This window comes from Lissotriton helveticus, chromosome 9 (assembly GCF_964261635.1).
Source record: "Lissotriton helveticus chromosome 9, aLisHel1.1, whole genome shotgun sequence".
NCBI classification, from domain to species: domain Eukaryota; kingdom Metazoa; phylum Chordata; class Amphibia; order Caudata; family Salamandridae; genus Lissotriton; species Lissotriton helveticus.
The window spans coordinates 96,179,680-96,195,908 of NC_136070.1; the positions used below are offsets into that span (position 1 = coordinate 96,179,680).

Below are 16,229 nucleotides of genomic sequence, written 5' to 3' on the forward strand. Positions count from 1 at the left end.
ATTGGCCAGCGGCCATCCTGTGGCAAATGTACCTTGGGAGCAATGTCTGGCATTCCCAGTGCAGTTAGAGTGGCTCACTTAACATAGAGTGAAACCAACAGTAGTGTTTTCGGTGGGTCCCATTCCATCATGGTAGGCAGGCCTGGCGGTTCTAGATGGACCCTAACATTTGGGGCGGGGCCAAGACTGATTTGCATATAGCTGGACAGATGAGCAAACTCTTAATCCATTTAATTTAACATCTGCTGTGAGTGTTTAGAGCATTTCCGTCCATCACGTTTTTTTTTTGCTTGTGTGTGTGTGTGTATATGTGTGTATTTATATATATATATATATATATATATATATATATATATATATATATATATATTTTTTTTTTTAATATGCTAAGCAAATCATGTGGTGTTGTATTTCTTAAAAACCAAAGTGCTCTGCAAAGACACAGGTAGGGATTAAGACACCCGTTTCTGTCGCTTCCTCATCTGAATGGTTTAGAAAGTTGCTCAGGGGAATCGTCAGGAAAATGAACCTCTAACAAGTGACTGGCCGGATCGATAAACTGCAGCTCTCGGGCTGGAAGCAGGCGACGTCCGCCGCCTCCTCTGCCCCCACCCGCCTGTTTACCGGCAGAGTAAATCTAATAAACGCGCGCAGCAGCCTTCTCGGCGCTGGAGTCCGGCCTGGCCTTGCCTGGCCGGGCGGTAATCGGATTGCTCCTCGCAACGGCTTTTTAATTATGACCTCTATCAATGAACCAAGTATCAATGCTGGGCTCAGGCGCATTAAGTTATGAAACAAAAGCTGCGCTTAACTCTTTGACCTTTGGCATTCCAAAACTCACTCTCTCTTTTTTTTTTTTTTACCCCGGAAGCATGACGATTAAATAGCTTTAATTGCAGGGTGAGAAAAAAGGTGTAGTAGTTCACTTTCATGTGCTGTCAGGTATACATTTCCTAAGAGCTACACCCCATCCGGCCCCTGCGAAACATGATGCAGGGATTTTGCGAGCGCGAGTGTAATTGCGCCCTGCAAGGTGGAGCAGAGAGGATTGTGGGACGTAGCAATGTTTGGACGGCAGATTACCACACAGGTGTCGTGCACCTCGGTCTTCGAAGCAGAGGGAGAACAGTAGGGGCGCCAGGGGGCCCCATGCAATCCAAGGCTATGAGTACCGGAGAGCTATGGGAGTTGTTATGTTATCCCGGGGTTTTATATAGCGTACGGCTACTCAGAAGAGTGTCCCGACGCTTTGAATTGCACACAATCTCATAACACAACAAGAAAATAAAACCAGAGAGAAAGAAACCTAATAGGGCCAGGAACTAAGAGGAAAAAAGCCAAGTTTTGAGCCCCTTCCTAAATGTTAACAGGTTAGGGGAACTGCGCAGGGACACAGGCAGTTTATTCCACAGCTGGGGCGCTAATAGTTTAAAAGAACGGCCTCCGATGCGGGCTCTCTTGACACGGGGAACCGTAGCAAGAAACAAGGCTCCTGACCTGAGCGGCTTGGCAGGGTAATAGAATGATAGCCTTTGGAGTTTCGGGGCCCCTCGTCACATTCTTCAGGGCCCCCCATCATGTCTTGTTACGCCACTGGAGAGAAGCTTTGGACTTCAGAGTCTGTTAGTACAAATATAAAACGCAGAGGCATGCTTCCGTAGCAGAGACATGCTGTGAACGTGAGTATACAAAGTATTGCCAAGATTAACAGTAAAATGAAAGAACCCTACATCAGTTGGCGCGAGATCTCGGTCATGGCAGTGCTTGGACATCACTGAAGCACAAGAGTTCTCAATCGTGTTCTCCTCGAGAAGCACTCACTTTTGCTTTGATGATTCCAAAGTCCAGGATAACATCGTGCTCCATGGACTGCTCCCTTTAAATCCTATTCCATGCTCTCTCAGAAATGTTTGGCAACCACAGACGCTCTTGTCCTGTATTAGAACTCGACGGTGGACTTTAGAACTCGACGGTGGACTGCCTTTGCTACTCTGTCAGACTGCAGCTAGGCTTGGTGCCTTGAGAGCTGTAATACTGTTCATCATGTGCCTGGGTTGAAAAGGGAAAAAGAACAATTGATGGACAGAATGCAGAACAATGTCATACATTAACCCCAGTACAGAGATCTGAGCCTAAATCCATCGTTTTTTGCTCACCATGCCATTCCAGCCATATGCAAATCAGTCTTGACCCTGCGCCCAATGGAAACAGTCCAGCCCGAACTGTTAGGCCAGGTCCTCCCTGGACTGGAAACAAGCATCCTAGGACTGGTTTTAGGCTTTCAGCCCTCATCAGCTAGGATAGCTTGACTCCAGTGGCATGGAGAGCACGGGACTCACGTCTGAGCATACCCGTCCAACTCGGGGTGACAAATGCAAAAATGAAAAATTAATTGGATAGAATGCAGAATGCAGAACAATGTCATACATTCACCCCAGTACAGAGATCTGGGCCTAAATCCATCATTTTTTTGCTCGCCATTCCAGTTGAAAAGGGGTTTGATCCCCCTCGGTTACACTTACCTCGACCCTGTAAAGTAGTAAAGTGGCCCCACTTCTTAAGCCTTGAAGAGTGCGAACCATTGGTGCCCGATGAAGCAGCGGGTCCCCACGCCGTGATCATTGAACCCTGGGACAGAAGAAAACAAAGGCCAAAAGGTGAACAGAATGTGAATAATATGACCGGATACCGTAGTGAAATCTGCTGGTCTAACGGCACAAGGATTAAATAATGAATGAAGTAGTAAGAGACAGTGGAATTAATAGAGTAATCGTATATTTTCGGTTATGTGGAAGTAGATGATTTAAAGTGTTGAGAAAAAGAGCCTGCCACGCACTGAACTAAAGATAGCGACTACAGTGGCCGTTGGGCAACTAAGTTAATTGTTTTATTAATTTAAACAGTTTTATATAGCGCTGGCTAGACCCAAGGGTATCAGAGCGCTTTACAAGGGATGGAAGTAGAGACATGATGCGATAATTACATTACATTGGTACAAAAATGAAAAGCAAAGTATATGAGCAAAAAGTAAAGAGCAATAAATATCTAGACAAGGAAATAAGAAGCAGCATTTAGTCCAAAACCAGGATTTGGGTAAACTATGCAAGCAGGGTTGTCCAGAGGAAGTGGGGGGGGGGGAGATATGGGAGCAGGGTAGAGCGGGGGCGGGAGAAGGGCGCGGAGATAGCATGTAGGAGTATGCAGGGAATATATGAGCATGTAGGAGTATGCAGGGAATATATGAGAGCGGGTGGAAGGAGAATGGAGAGCGGGTGGAAGGGGAATGGAGAGCGGGTGGGAGGGGAATCGAGAGCGGGTGGTAGGGGAAATGGGGGACTATGTGGGGGAGAGGGGCGGGGTTAGTAGGTCAGGTATAATGCGATGAGCAACATAGCACCATAATGGGCAGGATGTCAAACACCTAGAAGGTGAAGATATCAAGGACCCCAGTATTTGAGGAGGAGGTGTCGCCTGAGATATTTTTTGAAGCTGAAGTATGAGGGGTTGCAACGTAAATTTTTGGGGAGTGCATTCCAGATGGTAGGAGCATTACTGTATTATCAAAGGTTCCCCGGGAACATAAGGGCTGGTGTAACCGCTGTTTGTACCCCCTGTGGCAGTTTGGTATTATATAAGCCGGTGCAGTGGCACGTGCGCCACTTCTTTAGGACAGGTGGTTCTAGCACCATCCCAAGAGGGCATTCCCTCCTCGACTGTCTGTTCATTCATTACTGCACACTCGGGTGCAGAGGAAAAGGAGCAGTCAGAGGGCACACTGTGCCAGTGTGGTGCACCGTCAGGGTGGCTCCTGAGGGTACTTTATGAAACGTGGGACAAAGAGCCCCAGGGACTTCCAAGGTGGGTCCAATTGCTCCCTGCGTCATCCTGCAGGAGGATCTCTGCTCCCCTTTAAAATGTAGGCAGGGTTGATGACCGCAGAGTGAAAGACGGACCGATGGCGGCAACACCTGATCGCCTTGTCCCTAATGCGCTGCCCGCCGCTGGAGGTAGCGCATTCCTGATGCCGGCGTGCACTGACCCGGCCTCCGCCTAATACAGCGAGTTAATGGGGCTGCACAGCGCAGATCAGGACAGTGTGCCCTACATGTAACATGGGCTATTGGCCTTATTCCATGGTGCAGCTGTGCACATATCAGTGCTAGGACATACTGTCCTGGTCTGCGCTGTGCCACACCTTTAACTGAGGGCACCAGTGCAAACCGCTGCAGTGCACCCTATTGCAACACATGCGCTTCTCACGGTGCAGGCATGAAATTGCGCCTGCAATGTGGGCGGCACATTCAAGAAAGGAAGACTGGCTGTTTGATGCCACTGGTCCACCTTTCGCAGTGCAAGGGGCAACACTGCCTGCATTCGAAAAAGGACAGAGATCTCCCTGCAGGCGGTGGTGGTGAGTGACTGCATCTCCCTGGGGCCCTAATATCCCTCTGTACCCCTCTTTTCAAGGGGTGTGCTCAGGAAGAGCACTGTTGTTCCACTTCAATGTGGGACATAGTTCAAGGCTGTCTCTGCGCCCACATGTGTAATATGGCATGGATGCAAAAATTGTGTTTCTCATTTGCAGGGGGCCACGCTCCTATACAAATGAGAACCCTCCCCCTTTAGATCTCCCCATTACATATGGAGCAAAAACGTGATCTGTATTACTGAAGGAGACCCTTCTGTAACACCAAAGTGCACTTCTGTAACACCAAAGTGCACAGGGGCACCCACACTGTTGCACCCCAGGGCACTTTTCCGTGGTGTGGTTGGACTTTGTTTCCGTGGGTCTGTTTCCGTGGCACGGGTCAAGCTGTTCTCTGGAGTCGGTGGGCCTAGTCTGTTCGAAGATGGGCTGTGCATTCTGTTTTGTGGCAAAACAATGAGCTTAATTTGGTGGACGGGCCTGCCAGGTTGCTGTGAGAAGGGTCAGTGGAGACTCGCTCGTTGTTAGTCACTCAGGACACTCACTGTGCTTCTCCCTTGACAACACAGCGCATAGGAACCCAGACAGAACACTTGCTTTGTGGGTGCTTGTTTATCAAGGAGCCACGCCGTTCCCACGCGGCCCTTGTTCCCTTTTAGCTACGCAAACATTGACGCTGGATCTGCAAAGTGCTCCTCCATTTAAAAGCTGTCGATGGCGCGTGGCGGGTGTCGCGCGCCCCCTGGGCTCAGGTGCTTTGGAAGGTGATCCAGAGTGCCCTGGGCTCCGGAGGGTTTATGAGCAGGGTGAAAGTTCATATCCCCAAAGCAGTGAAAGGTCACCGACTGATGGAGCCGAACTGCAAGGGCGGGTTACTGGGTGCACGAGCCTGGTGTGCCTAGTCACTGGATCATGGGCTGTTCGTTTAGGAGGCGTTTGTTTCCCTGTGATGCGCATTACATGTCTGGAAGGGGCAAATCATAACAGTAGGATCCAAGATCGGCTATTTTAGCATCTGTATTTTATCTTTGCACTGCTGCATCTTGTGTCTAGTGTGAGCAAGCCCCTTTCAGGAGAATGACGATTCTCCAATTAATATGCAGAGAGAATCTTGATTTCATTAAAGACAGACGGATGCTAACATTATGCAAATACTTTTATTTGCTGCCCAAACATGCAGCCCTTTAAAGAATGTTAATACATCATAAAACCATGAACGTTCATAACATCGTAAGAAGACCGTGCACACTCCCATCTTTCTCGTAGGCTGCGATGACACCAAAGAATGGAAACAGCGTAGCATTCCGATGGCTCCTAAGCATTGTTTTCTGAGGACCAAAGGAAAAAAACACGGAATAGTAAAGATATAAAGAAAGGCTATACTTTTATTTGCTGCCCAAACATGCAGCCCTTTAAAGAACATTAATACATCATCAACGCATAATGTTCATGAACATGTGTAACTAACCAATGCGGTCTTCCTCTTTAAACTGCTAACAAACAAGGGTAAAAGGAATCCTTCTCTGGTGCCAAGGAAATTAAGTTTAAAAAAACCATGTTGAAGCATATCCAAATTTTAGGTGGAATTATCTGAAATAAGAGAAAATATTATATAGTAGGACAAAAGGCAGTTTTATGTTTTTTTACCATTATACATATTCAAAGCTACTGAGAGCTACATTGCTAACCTGCTCAATTGGTCTTGAGTAAAATTTGGCAAAGGTGTTTGCATTAGACCAGTCAGCTGTTCTAAGAATCTCTGAAAGCTATCCACCTGACCAGAAAACCTTACTAGACATTGCCCCTCTGGACGAGTGGGCCCCAAATCTTGATAGATCTATGCAGGCTACGCTCATTATGGTACATATTCATCCAGCTAAAGTTGCTGAAGAGGCTGGTTTATGGGGTTTAACATAAGATAAAAGCAGTTAATCCACTCAATTTTCCCAAAATTGAGCAAGCCCCTTTCACTTGCCCCTCTTCTCTCCTGCCCAGCTTATTGTCCCCCCCCATCCCTTGACGTCCAATCCATGCGTGGTCTTATGATTGACCCTCACATTCAGTGTTGTTTATCACCCCTCCTTCTGCACCATACCTATTTCAATTCAAGAACTTTTTTTGTCTCCTACTCTTCAGTTTGCAAGCTCAATGATCCTTCTGAGAATGACCCATTATAGGAATCCTTCTTGGAAAAATCTTAAAACGGATCCTAACATATTTTTACCCCAGGTAATAAAAACCAAACCGAGCGCAGGTGTAGAAGACCCTTTGATCAATGCATATTCAGTTTGGAAGGTCAAACAAACACCATGTGGATTATCTAGAAATCATGCATTTACCAAGGAACAGGGTTACTGAGTAGAGACACACGTGGCCATGTTAAATTAAACATTGCAATTTTCAGGTATCTTAATGAAATCGGATTAGGCCTGTTAACATATTTAAAGAAAAAATGTATCTAAAATCCCTATAAAAATAGTGATAAAACGTATTGGGGAGCACTGGTGTATAAACGAAATGGAAAAATGTTTATAAAAACATAAGATTATGGTGGCTCCTTTCAATAAAGGTAAAAAACCAAAAAATAAACTGTTCTCTTTAGGCTCTTCTGCACCACCAGAAATTACCAATCACAGGAATTTTAGAATATATCTTTGGTTGGTGAGGTCTGCTTGGGTTTTGAGGCTAAATTTGACATAATTCGCTGGATGGTTCCTTTTAAGAATCGCTGGACTAACGGAGTAATGTGCCTACACAAATATTTGTTACTCTTGACCGAAATCTGTTGTTAAAAAGTGAGACGAGACATCCTTGACTAACATGTTTTAGAGCTGCCTTAGGGCGGCACATTACAGGATGTTGGTTGTATTTTTCTGACTCATGGGCAGTCTCTTCAGACCATGCAAAGATGTAAGAAATTGACCACTTCTGGGTAGACCACACTTCTGATGCCATTTTTCTGATGTTAGAGCAAATTTAGGAAAATCACAAATATTATCTTGTTACAGCACTTGACCCTTTTGGTATAGCTTGTAAACATGCATCTGTTGAGTTTAAAATAATATGGCCAAGATGGATGGTAATAATGACCAACTTATCCAAGCGGAGAAATGCTTTATGAGAACAGTTTGCATAGATTAATCAAACCGTCAAAAGTTATAAGCAATCCATTAAAAAGCTCTTCAATTGTAAAAATGGCAGAATTTTTTTTTTATGTACTCTCATAACTACATATAACTTGATACAATAAAAACAATAGGGTGATAACCACCATTAATTAAGAGTTTAAAACCATCAAGGAAAACGGTAGAAATGCAAAACAGAAGGTGGCCCAGGAATCTTTAGAGACCTCAGTTTCAACAACATTTAATGGGGAGCTCTGTGCTGCAAGGCGATAAAGATTGCATCGCATTGTTTGGGTTTGTGAAGCTGTAGAGGGTTACCCCTGAAAACCGATGCGAGGGGCTCTTGGCGGCGTTGAACAGAAAGCTCCATGTGACTGGCACCCCAATGTTTCTACTTCTGGACTCCCATTCTGGGTACTGCTCATAAACCGACCGGAGCTCAGGGCACTCTGGATTACCTTCCCAAGCACCTGAGCCCAGGGGGCGCGCGCGGCCCGCCACGCGCCATCGACAGCTTTTAAATGGAGGAGCACTTTGCAGATCCAGCGTCAATGTTTGCGTAGCTAAAAGGGAACAAGGGCCGCGTGGGAACGGCGTGGCTCCTTGATAAACAAGCACCCACAAAGCAAGTGTTTTGCCTGGGTTCCTATGCGCTGTGTTGTCAAGGGAGAAGCACGGTGAGTGTCCTGAGTGACTAACAACGAGCGAGTCTCCAATGACCCTTCTCACAGCAATATGGCAGGCCCGTCCACCGATTTAAGCTCATTGTTGTGCCACACAACAGAATGCACAGCCCATCTTCGAAAAGACTAGGCCCATCGACTCCAGAGAACAGTTTGACACGTGCCACAGAAACAGAGTCCAACCGTACCACAGAAAAGTGCCCTGGGGTGCAACAGTGTGGGTGCCCCTGGGCACTTTGGTGTTACAGATGGGTCTCCCAGCTCTGTGTCTTCTTCAAATGCTTCCTGACCCTTATGTAAGCTTTTCTCTTGCATCGTACTTATGTATGGCCTTAACAACTAGGAGATGGGAGTGTGCCTTATATAGTGCACTTTAATCGGATTTAGGTATTGTTCTTACATTGTATAATATGTATGGTATGAATCTACTATGTCTTAATAGAGAGTTTTTAGCTACAGTATTTTATATGGTTCTTATCAGCATTTATCTATATTTAATTACTGAAATTGTAATATATTATTGAATATGTATAGTGCTTGATGCGCTGTATTTTTATGATCTTGCTCTCTAAGATCGAATAAAGTTGATATTGGATTGGATTGGGACCACTCCATAGAGCATGATGTTATCCTGGACTTTGGAATCATCAAAGCAAACGGGAATGTGGTTCTCGGACAGAACTCGAAAGCGCGCTGCCTTTTCTTGTGCTTGACTGATGTCCAAGCACTGACATGTCCGGGATCTCGCGCCTACCCATTTAACGTTCTTTCATGTTACTGTTGATCTTCCCAATACTTTGTGTACTCACGTTCACAGAATGTCTCTGTTATTGAAGCATTTACATTTTACATTTTTAATGACAGACTTTAAAGTCCAAAGCTTCTCTCCAGGGGAGTAACAAAACATGGAACTAAGCACAAATAAACGTATCCGGTTTTGTATACCTGGCCCAAGGATCTTCTGTTTATTACACACAGTTACACCACATTTTAGATAGTGAGCCAGTCGGCCCTTTACCCTTTTTTGCTGCAACAGCCATGGAATCTACTATAGGCACAAAAACAACTACAGAGACAGTACCCAAGCAAAAAAAGTTGAAGCAGGCCTAGAAAAATCATAAAAATGTTACTAGACCTGCAGGTTTACTGATTTTAGTAATCTACTCGACCTAATTGTAATTCTTGATCCATAAACTGGTTTCAAGTGATGTGATCCTGGGCAAATGTTAATTCACTCAGCTGCCATTTTCTTCATTATCAGATATGAGAGCACCTTCAAATATGCAAGTTAAGCAGGTCTACTGTACAAAAAACGATTGTTTGATTTAATAAACTACACTTTTTCTCCATATATAATAGAAATCTAGCACCTATAGGCAGGGCTTTAAGTGGGATGAAAAAACTGGGGGGGGTCTCAAAGGGGCATGGCCAATGTAATTCAGGCCGTGGCTTAAAAACACGTAAACTAAAAATCTGTGGTTAGCATAGTGTGCAGCCCAACTTGTATTTTTGCTGGTTCTGTCACTGCATCCAGATATGATACAACAAGTATAATCATACCTACAAGAAGTCAGGACTATTGGCTTTGTCAATGGTTGTTCATTGCATAAGATAAATAAGCAGCAACTCTGGCTTGTTGTATATAGTATTGAAAAAGCTTCCACTTATAGCCCTGGTGACAGTACGACAATGTTGCTGCTCCTGAGTTTCAAAAAGAGAAGGGGAATCCAGAGAGAAAATGACTCTCTTTAAAGGATTTCCCTTCCCCTTTAACGTTCACCTGGCATGACGACATGCCGTAACTTCTCCACTAGTGAGAAGTGAGCAGTGTGCGCACGCGCCCATCAATGTGCCTGCTGTCAGTGCAGTCAGGAAATGCAAAATTATATAGTCTGCCTACTTCCTTGTTGACCCCTTTGAAATAAGTTTAGGCTGATGTAACTGCTACTGACCAGTTTACCCTATTACTCCAGACCTAAGGACAATATTCTGTCTCTCCCTGAATGTCAACAACACGTCTAGCACTGAAGGCCTCACAAAAACAGTCTCCTGTGCATCTCCGAATATCTGCTCAATTCATGAGCGTCTCTTAGTTCACGGAGGAAGGTAAATTTGACATTAGATCCTCGGTTCTCCAAATTATGAACACAAAACAATCCTTTGTTAGACCGGATTGCAGGGCGGTGTGGAGATGTGCCTTTGCCTCCTTCTTAAAGCTTGGTAGGATTGAGGCCTGGTGAAACAGATCTCTTGCATACCTTCTGCGTGACCCCCTGTCCTCCAGACTTGCTGACTTTTCCGAGCTTTGCTCCTAGTGTTCCTAAAGCAGAGCCCATCCTTTTGTAACATCTCTAATCCAGTGGAATAGTCCATCTTTGGCTCTCCGTGGGTCCAGACACCACTCCCCGAGTTTAAAAAACAATTCCAAACATTCCTTTCAGCAGCATCCCTTACAGAAAGTTGAATACCCTTTTTGGATTGCGGTCTCAAGCATCAGAGTCCTAGAAGACATTGACTGCTTTAAATTGATGGTTTACATGTGTATTTTGTGCAGTTATGGTTTTGTGCTGACCTGCTCTAGCTGCTCATGGTACCGTAGTTGCTGTATGGTAAAAAAAAGTGTAGATTAAAATTCTTTATCATTTGTGTATGACTAAATTGTGGATTATTGCCAGTAGCTGCAGACACAGTTGATGTTTAGTGTGAAAGTGCACTTGGTCAAAATTCGAAGGGATGTTCGCATATGGTGGATTTTGGGGTAGGGTGGGGGAGGCTTACCTGTTGCTTAATTAAGTAAAGCAGAAACATGTCTGTAGGAGGTGGGTAATAGTTGGTAGTTCATAAATAGAAATTAAAGTTTTTTTTAAATGTTACTTGATGGTTGATCTGCGAGGGTGGTTAATACCCAGCTCCTCCTGTGAGAGAGCATAATGTCCTTCGTATATGTTGTGAATAATGTGGAAGCTTAGAACCTGCTCGCTAAAAGGTGCAGACATATCTGATGGTTACGAGATGAGTTATTGCTTGTTTATAGAAGTGGGCATCATACCTGGAATCCAGCCTGTGGCAGGGAGAACAGTCCACTGGTGGCTCATCTGGGAAAGCGGCTGTGTTCATACAGTTTGTTGCTCCTAGTGTGGTGTAGTCAGAGGTTGTTTATGGAATTGGTGGCCCGCAGGGTGGCAGAGCGAGTCATCATTCAATCAATCAAAGAGTTTTTGTAAAGCGGAGTCCAAACATCATTGATCAAAGAGCCATGTCTTGAGCTTCTTTCTGAATTCTTCCAGTGAAGGACAGGTGCGTAGATGAAGGGCGAGGTCGTTCCAGGTCTTGGCAGCGAGGTAGGAGAAGGAACGACCATAACAGCGGTTCCGCAGATGCGGAGGGGCAGGGTGAGGGAGTTGGAGTAGAGTGCATCATTGGTAGAAGGGATGGTACTATCTGGTGTTAAATGCAGCCAAAGAGCAGATCATTGTCAGATTAAATTCTTACCATATTTCTAGTGGCTACCTACCCATTGGTAGGACTCCCTTTTTAGCCGGGGCAAGTGCCAGCTTGTTGGCGGAGTCTTTCTTTGCCAGAGAGAGAACTCCTGGGGTACAAGGGTATTTATATCTGGTGTTTACCTTGGGGGAGTGGACGTTTGTTGGTAGAAGGGACATTCATAGTTGATTCTTCTGGAAGAGCGAGGCCTTGTTGGTAGAACTGGTGCCCATTAATGTGGCGCCGCCTGTTGGTAAAGAAGTGTCGTTAACCTGCCTAGAGGTTATGCGAGGGTGGCAGCTCGTTGGCTCGTAAGGGGCACTGCCAGTCACTCCTCACTGAAGATGCTGTTAATGGAGTTGGCACTATGGAAAACCATGAAAACGTGATAAGAGACAGCTGTGCTTCAGACGAGTTTTAATTAGGGCGATGAAGAAATGGGCACCTGTTTCCTGGTCCCTGGGCAACATGACTATAGTGCCTTCTACTGCAGGTGATTTTAATCATCTGTTGCTTATATTTAATATTTTTTATTTTCCTGGGTGATTTAAAATTGTGAGTGATTGACAACAATGTTCTGGAAACTACCAAGTCACCCTGGCATATTTTATGATAAGTACACGTTGGCAGGGGACAGGAAACAGTGACGATATAATGGCAGTATTCACAATTTACATAGCGCTATAGACTGAATTGTTTTTGGATACTTTAACTGCGCATGTCAACATCGGCCATTGCGATTAGGGGTGGGCGGAATTTGCGTAGTCGCGCTACACAAAGCTCCTCGAAATGGTAAATAATCTCTGTGAGCACGCAAAAGTTCAGCGAACATGCAGATTTTCTTGTTCTGCCTGTTCGCGATGCGTTTTGCCTGTTCGCGACCGCTGTTTGCGTGCTCGGGGAGTAATATCTTGCGAACACGCATTTTGATAGCACGTACAAGCAAAAAATTCCGCGAAGTTGCAGATTGAGGAATTCTGGGCAATTCCGCGTTGTCCGCGGAACGCAAAATTACCCAAATTCCACGAGCGGAACGGAATTTACCACCAAGGCCTAATTGCGATGATACTCATTGTGCTGACCATGGAAGGATGAAAGTCCGAACAGGCCGGAGTTTTAAGTGATGACATGCGTCTTACTGGAACGCATGTGCCAAGAGAGATCTACCCTGCGATAATGCCAGTGCGTGGCAAGGTTGCCACTCCGCCAGAGGCCCGGCTAACATGCCACACAGGACATTCTTGTCCCTCTGATACCTCTGAGCCGGGTCCCTTTTTCGTGTTACTCTGAACTTCGCAAACAGGTGTTATGCTGCGTGAAACTCTAGCTTTGCTAGATAACTTTTTGCGACACGTTATTAGTTGTCGAGGAACCGACATAGTGTGACCCCGTGGCGCGTGAGGGTGGCTGGGTCTTGCACAGGTTAACGACGGCTGCACCCATGACCAATCCAGAAGTGTGTGTTCTGTGATTTCTTGCGCGCTCATCTACAAAAAAAAATGCCTTTTATCATTATTTCGCAATATTTTCGTATTCGATCTTTTGTTTGAGAAGCCGTAAGATAACCACAATGGTGAGCTAGCCGTTGCCCACCCATTTTCTTTACAGAAGCCCTAAAACTAGTGCTGATTACATCAGAGTGCCATGGTGTTCATTTTATTAATATTTTTTTAAGTTGTTTTACCAGTTGTTTTGTTTTCTGTTCCCCTTCTAACAACTGGAAACTGATGTTGGCAAATACAGAGGTGGCAGGGAAAAATAACTGAACCTTCTTATTCAGGGACTGTGGGAGTTACGTTTTTGCTGCCAGTTTAAGTACTGTTAGGGCTTGTCCAGGCACCTTGAGAGAACAGGAAACGCATGAACCCTAATATTGCGTTCTTCATAAAATATTTCTGCAGTGAGTGTTCTTGGCAGTCTGTCCTGGTGTGGTGGAAAAGCAGCCATTCACGCTTCAACCTATTGGATAAGTAACTAAATAACTAAAATAAAAAATAAAATTAAACTTGCTTAGCCCATTGTTTTTTCATTTTGTTGTTTTGCTGAAATATGTTAACATATTATCTGTTCTGGTATGCATAACACAATATCTCACAGTCTGACATTACTGTGGCCTGAACGGTTTTGGTTGTCAGTGTCGCTACCACTGGCTGAGGGGGTGGTACTCCCATCACAGCCTGGTGCGGATTCACCGGGGCCAATGCTTTTAGTGCGTCCTTAATCTCTGCCAATGCTGAACTCACTGGGTCAGCTGGCGTTACTGCAGGTATTGGAGTTCCCCCCGTAGGTCCCGCTCCTAGCGGTAGGTCCCCACCTGGTAAGACTGGTATGAGGGGGGTAGGAATCAAATCTTCCAATGCAGTAGCAGGTATCTCCTCAAACGGAAGAGGGGCGGGACCGACTGGTCTCTCGCCCCCAGCTACCCTGCCATGAGACTTCTTACGTGATGCACTCCCCTTACGCTTCTGCTGAGCCCTGGGCTTCTTCACTAAGGGGGGAAAAGCAGCCCTTGGTGGCACCCCCTCCCTACGCGGTCGCTCGCTAATGACCTCCTGCTCAGGCTCCTCCTGGGAGACATCGCTATCGCTTGCGCTCTCCTGATCCTCACCTAGCTTCGCCAGCATTAGCTTCAATAGTTGTGCAATTTCGGGGTCCTTCCCCTTTCGTTTATGGCTGACCTTCTTGGGAGGCATCGCTCTCTGCTTATCACAATGCGGGATTGCGCGGGAAACTGTGCTTCCGAGATGCCTTAGATAACTAATTTCCCCACACAGCCGCTTTCAAAACAACGCAAATTGCGCGGGAAACTGACTCCTTGAAGTGGGCGCTCCAATTAAGTCCCCCACTGCTGCCCTGCGCACCTGACCCAGCTCCCGTGCAAATACCAACCCCCGCTCCCCAGCCGAGCCGCCCACGTTGCCACAAGGTACCCGGACCCCAGGAGCCCCACCGGCAGCCACCAACCACCGGAAGTAAGCCCACCAAAAAACCCGCGAACCCCCTCCCGCAATCAGCGGCTGCAAGCAGGCCCCCCAGAACTCCCGGCCCCTTACCTGGCAATAATGGGCGTCTCTCCGTCGCAGCGCGCCGATCTCCCGCCGACTTTCTCCACAGCCGCCGAGCCTCGCCGCCGGGCTCCGGAACACCAGCGCCGCCTCCAAGCCGCTCCTCGCACTCCCTCGACAATCCAACGGGGGGTGCGAGCGCCGAAGGGACGAAGGGACAATTTAAATTTAAATTACAAGTAAAAAGGTAGGGGGTGGAAAAAGGAGTCGCCCGGCGAGGTCGTCAGCTGGGGTGGCAGAGGGCAAAGAGAGACAGAAGCCAGGGTTCCTGACCCTAAATAGGGCAAAGGTCTCCGCCCCCTGCCCCCCCCAGCCGGACATACGTGTGCCTGACCCGGAAGTACTTGGGCGACCGAGTGCCGATTGGGCGACCGGTCGCCCCAGATCACGTGACCGGGGGCGTGGCCCGGGGTGCCCGGGTCCTAAGGGCGCGCTTCATGATATTCGCGCTTGGCAGTGTAGCCACCTACATATTTCTGAGACCTCCATTGCAGACTGTGGTGAGTCACCCTGTGACACCATGCTTGGGTGTTGGGTTGTAACTTGTGTCTAGGTTGAGTTTCAGTTCTAATCTGTATGCTGTTTACTTTCTGTATCTAATTCAGTAAACTGTGAGTGAGTGTGTTTGTGGCTCCAGAGTTGTGGCTGGAAGACTTCCTGGTTACTTTGCATCCGTCTTCGGTCGGTAGCCTGCATGTTGCCCGGAAGGTAGAAATAGTCTACAAGTGGTAATGCGGGCTATAGGCCTTGCTTAAGCTGGCGGGAAGCAGGCATGTGTGTGAGGTCCTATGAAATGTGTTCTTAGTGTTTGTGAGTGTGATTGTGTGAGCTTCTATCAAGCTTGTTTTAGTGTGTTCTAGTGGGTGAATAGACGCATGAGGAGTGTTGTCCCATGCTTCCTGTTGGTTAGTTGTGTTGTGTGTATGTTATTGATAGACTTTTTGGGGACACTTTGAAGCAGACTCCAGCATGTCTCAGCTGTGTTTCATGAATAAGATGAATGCTGTCTCACATCTTCTGTGTTTGTATGTCTATTCATTTCTGGCCCCTGGAATAAACTTTTACACATCTTTTATTGATTATTTTTAAACATTTCATTATTATTTTGTTTTTAAAGTAGGACTTTAACAATCAAACATACAGATCGGGAACACATACGTAGATTACGTAGCTCAACTAATCTAGTCCAATCAGCCGATATATAGCATTTAGACATACAGCAAAATTGAAATGACTCCCCATGGACTCCATACCTGCTTGTACTTCCCCAGCAGCCACACACTTTATACACATGCTCTTCAGACTTTGCAAAGTGGCCAGTTCTTTGCAGCTAGTCTGTGACTGGCAGTGAACTGTCCTGGTCCCCATGACATGCATTTTCTCTCTTGGCCACAATTATCCCAGTGGTAAAGGGGGCTTTTGCTTTCTTCTAGTTTAAGGTGGTTGA

General features: G+C 46.1%; 1 protein-coding gene across 8 annotated transcripts in view; it reads left to right on the forward strand.

Moving 5' to 3' along the window:
- Positions 1-16,229, forward strand: part of PACS2 (phosphofurin acidic cluster sorting protein 2) — a 489,949-nt gene that overhangs the window by 95,813 nt on the left and 377,907 nt on the right. The window lies entirely within an intron of this gene.